Below are 17,322 nucleotides of genomic sequence, written 5' to 3' on the forward strand. Positions count from 1 at the left end.
TACGGTAGTAACGCTCGCGCCCTCCCCCGCCAACGCTGACTGAAATCCATTTCCTAGCAGGGGAGAACCGGTGCCTGGACGTCTATATTTTTTGTTTTGCTGGCTCTGTCCACCCCCCCCCCTTTTTTTTAAATGTAAATCCTGACCCGGCGTAGAACCTCCTCCTCCCCCTCCCCTCATTGTATCGGCTTTGGGGCCGGGGGAAAAAGCACTTGGATCAATTAGTCCGTTCGTCCTGCTGCTAAAGCCATGAAGACGGGATTTCCAAAGCCGTTTAAAGCTGAAGGGTAGGTAAAAAAAAAACAAACAAAAACCCGTTCAAATAACAGTAATAATAATGACAGCTACTAATAGATACAGCAGGAGCCCCCTGGGTCGGAAGAGTAGAACCTCTTGCAAGCTTGAAAAAAGAAAAAAAAAACCAGGACCAGCACCAGTGCCCTGTTTCTCCCACTGAAACTAAAGGAGGACCTCCAACACGCTGGGAGGGGGAGGGGGGACACTTGCTGCCATGCACCTTTGCAAGTGGGTTGGGGGGGACACTTGCTGCCATGCACCTTTGCAAGTGGGGAGGGGGGAACACTTGCTGCCATGCACCTTTGCGAGTGGGGAGGGGGGGGACACTTGCTGCCATGCACCTTTGCAAGTGGGGAGGGGGGGGACACTTGCTGCCATGCACCTTTGCGAGTGGGGAGGGGGGGACACTTGCTGCCAAGCACCTTTGCAAGGGGACGGTGTAGGATCCCGCTGTATCCGGTTTTTACACCGTCCCCCTTTGCAAGTGGGGAGGGGGGGGGACACTTGCTGCCATGCACCTTTGCAAGTGGGGAGGGGGGACACTTGCTGCCATGCACCTTTGCAAGTGGGGAGGGGTGGGGACACTTGCTGCCATGCACCTTTGCAAGGGGACGGTGTAGGATCCCGCTGTATCCGGTTTTTACACCATCCCCCTTTGCAAGTGGGGAGGGGGGGGACACTTGCTGCCATGCACCTTTGCGAGTGGGGAGGGGGGACACTTGCTGCCATGCACCTTTGCGAGTGGGGAGGGGGGACACTTGCTGCCATGCACCTTTGCAAGGGGACGGTGTAGGATCACACTGTATCCGGTTTTTACACCGTCCCCCTTTGCAAGTGGGGAGGGGGGGGGATACTTGCTGCCATGCACCTTTGCGAGTGGGGAGGGGGGGGACACTTGCTGCGATGCACCTTTGCAAGGGGACGGTGTAGGATCCCGCTGTATCCGGTTTTTACACGTCCCCCTTTGCAAGTGGGGAGGGGGGGACACTTGCTGCCATGCACCTTTGCGAGTGGGGAGGGGGGGACACTTGCTGCCATGCACCTTTGCAAGTGGGGCGGGGGGGGGGGACACTTGCTGCCATGCACCTTTGCAAGGGGACGGTGTAGGATCCCGCTGTATCCGGTTTTTACACCATCCCCCTTTGCAAGTGGGGAGGGGGGGGGACACTTGCTGCCATGCACCTTTGCGAGTGGGGAGGGGGGACACTTGCTGCCATGCACCTTTGCGAGTGGGGAGGGGGGGACACTTGCTGCCATGCACCTTTGCAAGGGGACGGTGTAGGATCACACTGTATCCGGTTTTTACACCGTCCCCCTTTGCAAGTGGGGAGGGGGGGGGATACTTGCTGCCATGCACCTTTGCGAGTGGGGAGGGGGGGGACACTTGCTGCGATGCACCTTTGCAAGGGGACGGTGTAGGATCCCGCTGTATCCGGTTTTTACACGTCCCCCTTTGCAAGTGGGGAGGGGGGGACACTTGCTGCCATGCACCTTTGCGAGTGGGGAGGGGGGGACACTTGCTGCCATGCACCTTTGCAAGTGGGGCGGGGGGGGGGACACTTGCTGCCATGCACCTTTGCAAGGGGACGGTGTAGGATCACACTGTATCCGGTTTTTACACCATCCCCCTTTGCAAGTGGGGAGGGGGGGGACACTTGCTGCCATGCACCTTTGTGAGTGGGGAGGGGGGGACACTTGCTGCCATGCACCTTTGCAAGTGGGGAGGGGGGGGACACTTGCTGCCATGCACCTTTGCAAGTGGGGCGGGGGGGGGACACTTGCTGCCATGCACTTTTGCAAGTAGGGGGGGCACTTGCTGCCATGCACCTTTGCAAGGGGACGGTGTAGGATCACACTGTATCCGGTTTTTACACCATCCCCCTTTGCAAGTGGGGAGGGGGGGGGACACTTGCTGCCATGCACCTTTGCGAGTGGGGAGGGGGGGACACTTGCTGCCATGCACTTTTGCAAGTAGGGGGGGCACTTGCTGCCATGCACCTTTGCAAGTGGCTGCACGGTTGGACAGAGATGCTTAAGAAATCCACATTGAATCTCGACCCCTCCCGGTCCTCAAAAACCAATTCAGAGCCACGCAGGACTCGGCTCTTTCCAATGAAAGGTCAAAGGTGGGGGGAAACCGGGCTAAAGGTCAGGGAGCTCATTTTCTAGCAATCAAAGATGGCAAGGTTGTTCCCGTGCCCAGGCTTAGACAAAAAGCTTAATTAGAGAGAAAAATAAAAGCCTCTAATGCTAACTAACTGTCCGTTCTGGTCGGGAGCGGTACTATTTTTTTTTTAGCTTTGCCTCGCCCTCCCCACCTCCAGTTGACATGACAGAGAGTAGTAGTAGTACATCATGCAAGCTTCTTCTTTCTCATGTCATATACGAAGAGATAGATCTGCCAAAAAGCTTTCCTCACTACTGCTACTTCTACCGTCGTTAATTGTTCGATACCCGTAGTCAAAAAAAAAAAAAAGCACTTTCCCAAGCATAGTTACACACGAGAGAGACTGCTAATTAACTGAGCCTCTACTAAAGAGCAGCACAGGCCATGTCTACTCTAGATTCTTTTCAAGCATGCTGTGGTTTACACAAGACCAATGTAGGGAAGAAACATAACAATATGTTAAAGGTCTGTTACGTCTGCAATGATAGGAGATTAAGTTAAAAAGGAATAAGATGCAAAGAGAAACACAGTTGCTTTCCACCATCCTGGGCGAATTTCTTTTAAAATATGTTGTACTATATCCATAGATACATTTGTACCTGATTTCCTTCTTTGATCCCTACTGCATTTGGTTTTAGGCCTGAACTGATTGCTCCTTGAAGATTGCCTGCATTGAAAAGATTGCACAGCAAGGTGGGGGAGGGGGGATGTTATCTATAACATATCTGTCCTCACCAGTCTTCACATATACCTTTTTTGTTGTTTAAAAACCAGACTTGTTCTAGCGTTAATTCTCTCCCATTAACAGATTTAAATTGTGAGCAATGATTTGCAGGCTTTGCAGTGCTTCTTTTATAACTAAATGTAGCTATTTCAATTTACAGTTGTAAGATTTATTAATTTCAGGACCTCATAAGAAAACATTTAGAAAGCCATATTTGCCACAGCTCATTTTCTTCTCTCTGGGCTTATTAATGGGCCAGTGTTCTGAAAAGGGTCTTTCTCCCCCATTTACTGCTACCTTGAGCAGCTGGAACTGCTGTTCTCTGTTTACAACAATGCCACAGCTGGGAAGCTTTATCACAAAAAAAAATCTGTCATAAGGCAATGAGCACAATTTAAAACAACGGCGTGACTTCACAGACATTTGTGTACTTTGATAGTGAAGGGTTTAGGTGCAAAGTAGCAACTACCCCGCTCATCGAGAAATGAAAAGGAAAAAAAAACGTTGAAGACTTTATGAAGGTTTACTATAGATGTGTCAGTATTCTAAATGGGTAGGTTGAAATTCTCTGCTGCCTTGTAACATGATGCTACAGCTCAGCAGTAGCTGATCTATAACCATATCTTGTAAGCTAGACACAAAGAGTCAATTCTATAAGCAGAATTAACTGCTTCTGATCTGATTTGTATGCCTTGAAAGAAAAAGTCTATAAAATCCTATAGCCAGGTGTTTACAGTGAGTAGCCCGATATCATCAGTCTGCACAGAATAAAGATGCATTCTGGGAACCCAAATAAAAGTGAAAAACAAGACAGTCCAATGAGGATGCTTGAGACACATTGTAGAGAATTAAAATTCTCCAGTATGGTGTTAGTGTAACAAAAGTTACTTAGAACAAATGCACGCAGAGATGATGTGCTGGGAATCAAGTTATTTTATGGGTTTAGCACATACCAAAGCTCTTTATTTAAAAACATGCCCTGCAATGCCAAGCACACAGCTTTACAGGAAAATATGTAATTGCTGGCATCTGGTGTAATTTAGAGCTCAGGCTGCTGTTTGTACATACGATTTTACTGCTTTTTTTTTTTAAAGTAAAAGAAATAGGAGTTTGGTTTCATTGCTGTGGTTAATATAAAAATACTATAAGTGCACAATTCCTTTTCTTGCCGTTTGTTGAAAGGAAAAGTTATTATAGTGCGGGGGGGGGGATGGTAGAAGGAATCTAGATTCAAAATTATATTGTTGCCTTGGAAACCATGATTTGATGTATTGTTACTGTTACTGACCCATTAGTACAGTCTTGTATGATCATGGTTGTGTGGTTTTTTTTTGTCATGCAAATTTAGTTGTGGTTAAGTGAGTTTGATAATATTTGTAACTATTGCTATATCTGATCTAATTCATACCTAGTAGGTTCTTGTAATATGTTGTCTCTGAACTGTGTATTGTATTTATTTATATATTTACTTACTACATTTATATCCCACCTTTATGCAAGGCAGGTAACAATATTCACATACATAGTCTTGAACATGCAACAATTGCTAAGTATGTCAAGCTAAAACATGATCACTAGGCTGGTCCTTATCAAGAAAAAAAAAAACAGAGAAAGAGAGAAGTTTAGAATTGTTATATTAGTTATAAACAAGCCACCCTGAATGCTGGTTAATAAGATAGGGATTAAATTAAGTTACTTGAAGATAGTTCACAGTTGCAGATGGCTTTCCTTATTTTAGAAAACCAGGTTCTCTTCCCCCCCCTCCCCCACTGTCATTCTTTTCAAATGTATTAGTTTGGTATGAGTGGCACTTAAATGTGGCATTGCAGATGCCTTTCCTTATTTTAGAAAACCAGGTTCTCTTCCCCCCCCCCTCCCCCACTGTCATTCTTTTCAAATGTATTAGTTTGGTATGAGTGGCACTTAAATGTGGCATAAGCATAATAAGTTAATAGTCTGATATGACATTTCTACATTTGTTAAATCTCCCTTTTATCAGGCAAGTAAAAGTCAATATTTTGTTAGGGTTTTGATAGGAATTGCTGCATGGAGCAAATGCCTTATTTTGTGTGTTACATTATGCTCAGTGTTTTTATTGGTTTTATTGTTTTGATGTGAGTTGAACATTGTTTGCTGGAGCAACAGAATACAAATTGTTTTAAATCAAGAGAAAGCCACAGCATTTTAGAGTTTTGTTCACATTTACTGGTGACAATATTTGCACCATGATGTTCTCAGGAAAAAAACAAATACAGTCCATAGAAAAATAAGCAATTTTGGTGTGGTTATAACATGAACATAGTTCCATTATTTTTAATTTTAGATAAAAATTAACTTTGACTCTACTATAATTAATATATATTTTGTTTTACACAGAGTATCTTTTGTGAATAGAATAGTTTCATTGTGCATAGTTGTAAATGCGTCTTGACACACTTGTTTTGTTAAGGAATATGCAGAATGGTGTTTCAAGATTTAAAATGACCTGAAACTGGCAAAATTAAGCCTCCACTGAAAAATAAATGAAACAAAAAGAGGACCCATGAGGCTGCATTTTGCTTCTGTTTTCTAAACTTCAGCACCCTCTTAGTTTTCTCTATGCTGATCTGTGCTATACTGAAGACCTTTTACTTCTGTAGGATTTAGAATGAAGCTTTGGGGTGGGGGAGCCGAGTTATGATGGAAGAGGATTTGGTTTTGTGGATTAATTATAGGATTCCAGCGCTGGTGGGTTCTGTGGTTTGTTCACAGCTCTCAACTGAACGGGTGATGCAATACATTTGAATAAATTTTGTCTTAAAAGATTCTCCTCATGTAAGTGGATGTATGAAAATTATTTTTCAAATGGGGTATAGTGGGAAATCAGTGATAAAAATTGTGGCCATAAATTCTAGAAAAGGGCAAGTCCATTTCTTGGTTGGAAGCCAAGAAGTATTTTTTTTTTTTACAAAGGCAGTGGTTGTCTATTTTAAAATGAAAATTAATGCCACATTAATGGATGCTTTAAACATAGTGACTAGATTTACAGCTACAGTTAATACGTGCTAACAATATGTTTTGTATTCTGCTGTTGACCTTGCGGTTCTACTTAATTTACAAAATGCTGGACATTACTAGGAATTACAAAATCCAAATCAACATCCACTAAGCATAAAAAAAATCCCAACATATGTCAATATTCCCTATCTCCTATTTTAAAACTTCTCTTCAGGCAATTTGATCAGACTTGTAAAATGTCTATAATTCGTGGCAGATAGTAAATGGCTTAAAACTACTTTATCAAGTCTCACAGCATGAAATGAGAGCAAGATATCCAGCAATTTATTCAATTGATCATCTTCTTACAAATAAGTTAGTAGCTCTCAAAGCTGTAGTAGAAGCCACAAATAGAAAAAAGGTTGAACAAATAAGGAGCTAACCCATGTATAACCTTAAAGAATAAGCAACAAAATCTTGAATTGCACCCTGGCAGAAATAGGTAAACAGTGAATATTCAAATAGGCGAACAACATACTGTCACTTTCCTTTAGAAAATAAATCAAATGCAGAGCCGTATTTTTAATAGGTTGGAGTTTTTTCAACTGTTGCTTAGAGCAACCCAAATAAATAATGCTGGAATAATCTAAGACTCCATATTAAATGATTGAACAAAGTGAAAATGCTCTTGATCAAAATATTTTCATATGTGACAGATTATGCATATTTAAAAAGACCGTTCAGTCAAACTTATTTACTTATGTTTGTAGAGAGAAAGTAGATCATCAAGATAATGGAACCAGAAAATTGCTGTCCTATTTGATTTATAGTCACACGTGTCTGCTCCAAAACTGGTAGTAAACAAAAACTTTATAATGCACTTAAACACAGAAAAAAAAACCATACATACAATAGGTACTTATACCGCACAAAGTCCCATCAGAGCTCCATGCAGTTTACAATAAAGAGAACTGGACAGCCCCAGAGAACTGCAGAAAAAAAAATTAACAGCATCTCACATCTTATTAAAAAGCTGGAATAGATAAATTAAAACAAAAAAATAAAGCTTTCCTAAATAATCTAAAGCAACCTAATGATCTCAGATACAGTGAAAGATGATTCCACATGGCAAATTGAAATGAAAATAGTCCTTAAAATACTGATTAATAAAACATTTTTTAGGACTAGGATATTTTAATAACAATAGCAGCCTAACCAAAATAGTTTTATTTCTATGGGTAAGACTGACAAGTTCAGTCAAATAGCCTGGAACACTCCCATATAAAATAAGAAAAGTTGTTGTACATAACACCACCCCTTAAGAATGGAAGTGCTTGTTACGTAACTGTTAGTTTGGACACACCCTACTCTAAATAAAATTGAAAATGGTAAAATAAGCTGACAAATTTCAACAGAAAGAAGCCTTGATGGAGGTAGGAGGTGAATTTATTTTTGAAAATTTTCCCACAGCAGCAGTAGTTCTAAAAGTCTGACTGAATCACTTACCAGGCTCCATCTGCATATAACTAACTGCAGTACACTCAGGGCTAGACTTTTTATTGCAGGTCCTATTTTATGTAGTAGAACCTAAAAAGTGCAGATGGACATGCAGTAGCACCTTTTAGTAAATCTAACATCTCTGGCACACAGAAAGGTCTACAGAATTAAATTGATATGAAAGTTATAGTATACAATGAAGGTTTTTTTTTTTTTTAATTTTAAAAAGAGGAAATCTTCCACTCCATTGTGGTAATAAATAAAACTTATAATGAAGGTTAGAACTTCCCATGGACAAATCTTGGCTGTTATCATGTAATAAAATAATGTATAAGGCCTGATAAATGACATTTACGTTTTTTTTTAAACACAAACTGTCTTACATTTAGATAAGTGTGTGGTAAAACATTTGCAAGCTCATTATCTTCAAAGCAATTTTTAAATGCTGGCCTTCTGTCAATTACACAGAAGAGTAAATTTTATTTACTGAGCCCAAACCATCCTTCCTTGGAGTAAAACCTGTGACATGTAGGGAAGTTCTACTACAGTGAATTTTTTGCAGTGATTGCCCCCTCAGTTGTTCTTTTACCTTTCATTGTGTTTGAAGAACAAAGAGCCCCTCATTCTAGCCAGCAGATCTCTTGTTAATGCAAACAGTCCCTCAGCAGCATAGATTATTTTAATGGATGTAGCCGTTTAAGAAGCAAAGCCTTTACATCTGTTTTGCTGTCTTAAGTTATAAATAGCAAAGAGCATAATTCACATTTGTGTAATGGCCATGAATGATGCAAATGATTCAAGATTTGTGTGAATTCATTCTTTATGGCCTGCACCTTTCCTTGTTTTTATTATTTAATAGAATCTGCTCTGTCCCATAAACAATTCGACCTCAGGCAGAAAAGTCATTGTGTAAGGGGAAAAAAAAGATCACTGTCCCTTGATAACAGGGGAAAGGCTAGTATCTCTACTAAAGCAAAACCAATAATAGAAATGTGTAATATCTCTGGTATCCAAATTATTACCTTTATGTCCGATCTGAATTTGTACACTGCTGGATTTTGCTGTTTCCTGTAGTGCAGGGGAAATTAATGTTACACCGAGACAGTCAATGTGTGTAATTTAGTGGTGTGAGCAAAATCTAAATAAAATATATATAGAGATGGTATGTATAATTATATACACACAACAAACTCAACCTCTCTTGATATAAACTAAAAGTACTTTCTGTACTAATAAATTCCTGTAAGGTGCAAGACCATAATAATGAGAAAGGGAAAAAGCCTCGGTGCCCAAACCTCCACTCAGTATAATTATTTATGGGATACGGAGGAAACAATATGGGTCAACTTTCTTCATCGGCATAAAAAAACCTTTACTCGATTCTTATCTTGCTAAAAGCTTCACAGGAATACTGGATCCAAAACAAACATAATGAAAAAAACTTTATTATGAAAAAGACTTAGCTTAAAGTTCTAAACCACTTGTGAAGACAGTCGTGCTGAAGTCAGTCACACTGACTGTGGCCAGTTTTGCTATGTAAGCTGTTTCAAGGTGTGTATGACATCAGTAGTTTAAACGCAATCTGTCTTCAGTTCATAGGAACCCCCATGTATAATTATATATAAACACACACACAAGCATAGATCAAATTTCATTTGTAGGAGCTGAGGGTATACAAACTTCAATAACTTTGCATGAAAAAAAAAAAAAAAACTATAGCAGAACAAGTCACAAAAACATTAAAGACCATGCTACATTTTTTAATTGAGATTAATGTACATAAAGCCAGTATGTTTAAGGTACATCTATTTATGTGGCACTCAGTGAAGTACAAAAATTATGTTGTATTATACTACTGGTTAGAGAACATGACCAGACCCGGAATGTAGTCCCTGACCCACAATTTGAGGGTAGGGTGAAAAACAGCTGTTTCCTGACCCAATATGCATGTAGGACTTTGATTTTTTTGTAGCTGTAGATTAAATAAATCAATCTAATCTAAAAGAATGACTAGTACAGATTTTGATTTCATTATAATTAGCATACACCTTTGTGTCAGGTGTTCAGTGCTTCGTGTGTCTGGTAGCACTACAAATGCTAATAATAATAATTCTAGTTAAGTTACTATATAGAAGCATATTTTCAAAGCACTTAGCCTTCCAAAGTGCCATAGGTTTCTATGGAACTTTGGAAGGCTAAGTGCTTTGAAAATGAGCGAAGTAAATCAGCATGAGCAATGAAACAAGTGAACAAAATGATAAAATGCAGCACAAGACACTAAAAACCACATGACCCAAACATACAAAAAGGCTTCAGCAACAACTGTTTAATTTTATATTATACATGTTGGAGGTGTATGTGCATATGAGAATTTCAGAATACATGCAGGTTAACTAATGCTACAGTGAATTTTCATGCAGTGATGGGCTCTCTCATTTTAGTGAGAATACACACACACAAAGTATGAATGAATGTGTGTTAGAATTTCTATCACTGAAACTTGAACAATTTCTGATTAACAGATGTAAGATCTTACTGGGTTATTAACCAAACTGGTATTTTTATCTAGCTTTTGATACAGTAGTATTAAAAAATGTATAGTTTTTTTTACATTATTATTAAAGCTGTGGGGAAAAACTATGTTGGGTAAGTCACCTGTTTAAGAGTCCAACAACTTCAGTTTCCATATTCATGAACAAAATGTAAAATGACAAAGCTTTGGGAAGAAAGCACAATTTCAGGTTTCTAAAGTCTTTTGTGCGATAGGTAAAATGTACTTATATCAAATATGAAATCCTGCCTGACGTAGACAAAGCTGGAGTATTTAGGCAATGCTTATGGAAATGTGTTGATTTTTACATTTTGGATACTATATGGACATTTTAAAGTCCATCACTTGATGCCTCTATAGCTACGTATGAACAACTATTTCTGGATAAAATAAAAACTTGCATTTTGCTTAGGTGCTGATTGGACAAAAATTGGTAACCCAAAATTGTTTTCAAATTTAAGCATTTATTATGTAGACATTTGGCTTTTAATATGTATCTTTTATTCTTCTATGAAATTAAAGTATATTTTCAATATGAAAGGAAATATTAAATTTGAAATCTATTTTGGGTCTGTAATACCAGCTAAAGTTAAGAAGTGATGCTTACACTGTTCTTGTCTGAAATGTAATTACAGTGTGTTTAAACTTGAGTATTTTAGGTTTTGCAGAAATAACTAAATACACTATGTGCTGGGATTTTCAAAATTTGGAAATTATATTAAAATACTGGTGTTCATACCAAAAATGTGAAAGGTCTAAATATTAGCAGCACAATTTAGCGGATCATTTAGAAATTTCCGGTTCATATTTTTGTGTGCAACATAAAAAGATTGTCATTACACAGAGAAGAAAAGAGTTGTCTCTGCTTAATGTATCAAAAGTAAATTTATACGGGCTTCTCTCTTCCATTATTATGTAAAAGTGTACAACTTAGGTTCTGTGTTTCCAAAATGAAGCTTCCACTCTAGTGGAATTTGGTTGTGATCTTGCTGGCTTCAGCAGTCTTCAGTGCATCTTACATTTAACTGTGGATTAAAAAAAATAAAATAAAGTACACTTAACACCTCAATGAACAAATTTTTCCCAAGGTAAAGATGTTCCCAATAAATATTTTCTAAAATTGCTGGATTCTTTATTGTTTTGAGTTATCATACTGAGGTGTGTGTTTTTTGGGGTTTTGGGTTTGTTTGTTTTTTTTTTTTTAACTGGACTAAGGTTACTCTCCCCCCCCCTAAAAAAAAAAAAAAAAAAAAAGCTGTTTAAATAGATGTGCAGGTATTCTATATTGTCTAAATTCTGGTTGCCATCAGTGGTTTCTTACAGTAAAGAGTAAGTAGGTCTCAACAGCCAGTCAGCTGAATGAATAGCAAAAGCTCCCATGACAGCGATATTGTCCTGCAGTTTTACTATGGTTTAATTATTTAGTGGTACTAGTAGTAGTTATTTTTAAGTTGGTTAAATGCATACTTATAGTACCAGAACAGGATTAAAATAGTTGTATATTTTACAGGTTACATGTAGTTTTCTGCTATTCAAAGTATTAGAAAATCAACATTGCTAAAAATAACTTCCCCCTGCAATATTAAACCTGCTATGAGCATTGGAGGAAATTCTATAAAACTGCGCCCAAAAGCCTGCGTCACTGCTGATGACTGTCCTTTATCAGCAGCTTCTGTCTAGTAAACAAGAATTCTTAGTCTCCATAATGCCTTAGTCTTTCTAGAGGAAATGGCAGAATTTGCACGTTATAATCAGATTCTTAATGCAGGATCGTGCCACATGGATATCTGGGCATAGTGCTACAGTAGCTTGCCTGCTTTGCTCCTACAGTGCCGATTCCCATAACCTAAATTTAGATGCAAGACCTAAACTGCCTGAAACCAGGTGTAAATGCTGGTGCCCAATTTGGGAGTATTGAACCAGTGTTCTGCAAACAATGCATGCAGTTTTTTTTTTTGAATGGCCATACCCCTTTGTAGATTATGTGCTGTGGGATTTGAGTCCCTGGCGTTATAAAATAATATGCAGCCATGCGTGTGCACAAAACCTAATTGTTGCAAATAAACAATAATTGGTTGTTGGCACCTAATTATGTGCAACTTGAGGCATATTTTCAAAGCACTTAGCCTTCCAAAGTTCCAAGTCTTTTTTGCTTACAAAACCAGCAGTAATAACCCTAGATTCAATATGGGAGGCTCTTATTGGTTTAGAAAATTCCTTTTGTCAGAAATTGTTACTGGTGACTCAAGCCTCAAAATTACCTGTGGAGAAGATTTGCAAACTTGGAAACAAGAACACTTAATATTGAGCAAACAATACAGTTGAATGATAGCATAAATCTTTTCAGCAAACACAGTCTAACCTGATTAAGGAAAATACATTACTACACTTTAAAACTAAAAATTTGGAAAACCAGCTAAGAGCTAGAACTCTTAGGCTGATTAATTTTCCAAAAGTTATATCAGTGGCTCCTTGAATAATGTTTAATATCTGAAATTCTGAAGATTCCAGAACAAGCTTACCCACCTGTTTCCAAAATATATTACCACCATACAAGAAGGGGAAAAAAGGAACTTAATAATCAAACTGAAGGAGCAGAAGTTTCTTTTGACATACTCAATCTAACTCAGATAATTCAAGAAGATGAGAAGGGGACACCAGCAACATTAATAGTGACATTTGTATTGGAACCTGATCAAGATTGGATTCTGAAACAATTTTTTCATCATAGAGATGAACTCTTTATGAACAATTGGTAAAAAAAAAAAGGCCCGTTTCTGCCTGAAATGAAACGGGCGCTAGCAAGGGTTCTCCCCCTCCCTTCGTTGCTGTCTCCCTCTCCTCAGAGTCCCACGCCCTCCTTTCCTCCCCTCTGAGTTCCAGGCTGTCCTCCCTCCCCTCTCCCACTCCCCTGTAACTCACCACTTTGTCCATAAGCATCCTGGTGTTCTGCAGGGCCCTGCGGTCATCCGCCACCTACTTGTGGTGCTCCGTTACGAAATGGCAGACGGAGATCCAGATTCACCATTGCAGAGTTTGTGTATGATGGTGTGTGTGTGAGAGTGAGACAGACAGAGAGACTTTGTTTTTCCATGGTATAGTTTTTGTATTAAGGGGGGGGTGGGGGGAGTGTGTGGGTGTGAGTGAGAGAGATGCTGTTTCTCCATGGAAGAGTGTGTGTATGATGGGGAGGGGAGTGTGTGGTCGTGAGTAAGAGATGCTGATTCTCCAGCGTAGAGCTTGTGTATTTATTGGGGGGGGGGGGGTTGTGATGTGTGAGGGAGTGGCGTGGTGCTTGGAGGGGGGTCTGCGTAAATGGGTTGAGGTTGTGAAAGTGAGGAATTGTTCATGTCATATTTGTGTTGTCTGTCATTTGTTGTTGTGCTAGAGAGTGTGTATGTATGTGAATGTTTGTGGGGGGGGGGGGGTACGTTCATGTGGTGATGGGTTGAAAGTGAAGGTTTCTTCTGGTCATGTTTTTGGTGTGTGTGTATGTTTTTTTTTTGGGGGGGGGGGGCTACACAGTGTGTGTTTGTGTGTGAATGTTTGGAGGGGGTGGCGGTTGTGGAACTGTGAGGGAGTGGCTGTGGGCTTGGGGGGGGGGTCAGGGGCTTCGAGGAGTCCAAATGAAAGAGCTGTAGATGGACGAAGAATAAAGAACAGGTTGGGTTGCTTTATTTTGAGTGTGTAGAAATGACGGCTGGTCGGGAGAGTGGAAACAGAGATCAACCAATTGGCTTCCTTGCTTACAGAGAGCTAAATAGGCTCATGGTGTGTTGCAGCAGCGGTGAGGGCTTGGAGGGGGTTCTGGGGTTTTGAGGGGAGTCAACGTTGGGTCGGGGTCGGGCCCTCACAGCGCCTTTCACATGTGTGTGAAGACGCTGCAGCAGAGGTAACAGCTTATCGTTTCCTTTTGGGCCTCCCTCCTTCCCTCCGTGTCCCACAGGGAGGGAAGGAGGGAGGGGCAAAGTGAAACGATCAGCTGTTGTGCGCTGCAGGGCCTTGTCACGGAGGTCAGTGGCATTGTGATGAGCCGGCTGGCGTTCCGTTTGCAGAGGGAGAGGGGTGAGTGGAGGGGGGGGAGCGGCGTTGACGATGACATCGACTGCGATTGTGGCTGAGCCAGGGTTCGTAGGTTGAAGCCATCTCTCTCTGGCCATGTCTCCGCCCTCGACGTCATTACGTTTGACGCGAGAGCGGACCAAGGAGACATGGGCAGTGAGAGATGGCTTCACCACCAAGAACCCTTCAGGGAGTGACGTCAGTTGTCTTTAGAACGTGTCCTCAGAACGTTGAGGGTGCGTTTTATTATAGTAGATAAGGTAAGAATATTTCCTGATATTGCAAGAGCAACCCAAAAGAGACATCAATTATTTCTAAAATTATGTCCCAGGGTTTTACAGTTAGGTGGTTTGTTTTGGTTAAATTTTCCGTGTAAATGTGTAATGAAAGTTAACTCTGTTAGATATATTTTTTATAATCCAACTCATTTGAGTTCTTTCCTAGATTCTAAGGTTCCTATCGCCCCCCAAGCAACAACTTGCAACATTAACTACATCTACTCCGTAATTATTATTGATTTGGCACCTTATGTTTCTCTTCAAATTTCTAACTTTAATTAGTTGAAAATATATTTCATGGAATTTTACCTTGTTCTCCCTTAACCTTGTGGACTTGAAATGCGTTCGGCACCTAACCCTTACCGTTCAGTGAATCCAGACTGCCCCAATTTGACTGCCCCTATCGGACCGACCGTTCACTTGTCTATTAGATTGTAAGCTCTTTGAGCAGGGACTGTCTCTCTTTGTTAAATTGTACAGCGCTGCGTAACCCTAGTAGCGCTCTAGAAATGTTAAGTAGTAGTAGAAAAGAAATATATATATATATATATATTTTTTTTTTGCTTTATTTTATTTATTGTGAAATTGAGTTGCTTATTTCTTACCAATTTTGCATATCAAGAGTTTCTTGACATATTGTAAATACTTATATATTAAAAAAAATATATATGCTGTGCAGCTGTTTATAAATCACAAATAGAAAACAATAATAACCCCCCTCACCATCACCCGCTACCCCTTCCAACCCCAACAATAGCAGACTTCTACTACCCCAAGGAATCCTAATCTACCCTGTTAAAATGTCCAGGGGTACAAAATACAACCCATTCTGTATGCCCTAGCTGGGGAGAAATATGTCCTATGAAGCACTATTATGATTTTTTAATCTGTGGATGAATAAGTCATTAAACAATCTCAGGCTTCAGTCTAGCTCTCCTGTCTTCTACAGTCCTTTCTTCAATAGGAGATGTCTTCTTAGACTATGTTTTGGTAGCAGGAATGTACAAGATCCCCCAATTTTGCTAGCTGTGGCCAGCATGTTTTCTTGTTTAAAAAAAAAAAAAAATCAAAATATTGTCATCTGCATCACTCAAACATAAAATAACAGTCAAGTTCATTAACAGGCTTTAAAGTAGAAAGTGACAGGGACAAAATTTGTCCCCTACCCCATGGTTACCGTGGGTCCCCTTCCCATGCTTAACTCAAAAGGGGGTGTGGCCATGGGCATTCACAAAAGATGCTTACAGTGTTACAGAATAGCAGGGATCTGTACCTAATTTGTCAACCAGGCTTTGCACGACCTTTCAGCTGGCATAAATCCTAGCATTCAATGCTATTGTCTATGTCTCAGGATAATGCAGGCACACTTTGTACAGTTTCTCCGCAGGCTGCCTGTCTGGGCAAGGAGGTTGGATGAAAACAGGAAACGGAACAACATCAAAGCCAATTAGTTTGCTTCTGTTTCCCCTTCCCTCCGTACCCATCATCCCTGTACACTTAAAACAAACAAATCTATGAGCTGCTGTATCCATGTTGTCCTTTGTTTGTAGCATTTTTATTTAATCTCACTTATATTTTCAAACATGCCAACTTGTGCAGCATACAGATATACACAGAAGAAATATAATAAGAAAAGGTAGAGTAGTAATTTGTTATAAATCGTAATCCATGTGGCATTTGGAGGGGATGGTTATAGGGAGAGATTTCTTTTCTCCTGGTAAAAGGCCACTGAAACAGACATGTTATGAGAATCAGGTGCTCAGCATTAGCGTTTCTCACTATGTATTTATTTATGACATTTATGTCCCCCATCAAACATGAATTAGGTTGAAACCCTTTTTTTTTTTTCCTGTGCCTAGATCAAAAGAAAAAGACATGTAGGAACTTGCTCCTTTTATTTTATGGACTACAGTGGTATATTATAAAAATGCATTTGATATTTTGTATTAGTACTATTTAAAACAAAGATATTGAATGAGGTTAGAGCTACCTTCATGCAGAAGTTCAGAGTCAGTCTAAATGTGCCAGCATTGTCCAATTCAGCACACTATTAGCCACCAAGTTCATACAAAGTTAATTATGTTCAATTGAAAATAAATCTGTTGGCTCAGGTTGTTTGCTACGTGAATATCTCATCACTGTTTCATTATTGCTACCAAGTATTACATATTAAGGACATTTGCTTTAAACTTTGTTTTAATTCATTTATCCAGTCCTTACATGGAAATGGTTTTGCTTTTTATTCATTTATCCAGTCCTTACATGGAAATGGTTTTGCTTTTTAAACACAAATGTGAATCCCTAAGGGTGATGGAACAATTAGATATAACTTTATATGAACTTGTTTCTGACTTGTTTTGGAGTGTTTTGGGTCTTCCTGATCTGTACATTTGCTGTCTGGAATTTTGGAAGATGGAAACGAGAAAATAAAAATTAAGTTTTGGATGTACTCTGAAGAAGTTGTTGTTTACTTTTGCAGTGTGTGTATGGATGCCTGTTCTGGTGTATGCATGTGATAATATTTGAATAACTGTCTATTTTATTTATTTATTTATTGCATTTGTATCCCACATTTTCCCACCTCTTTGCAGGCTCAATGTGGCTTACAATGTGTTATTTGTAGATATTAGATTGGGAGATGACAGTATTACATAAGGAGGAGCATAATCGAAATTTAAACAAGTAAAATAAGTAGAAAGCATTCCTGATAGTAGGTTGGAGATGTCATAGAAAATAGCGATCGAAATTCGAAACAAGTAGTTATAAACGA

This window comes from Microcaecilia unicolor, chromosome 3, assembly GCF_901765095.1.
Source record: "Microcaecilia unicolor chromosome 3, aMicUni1.1, whole genome shotgun sequence".
Lineage (NCBI taxonomy): Eukaryota > Metazoa > Chordata > Amphibia > Gymnophiona > Siphonopidae > Microcaecilia > Microcaecilia unicolor.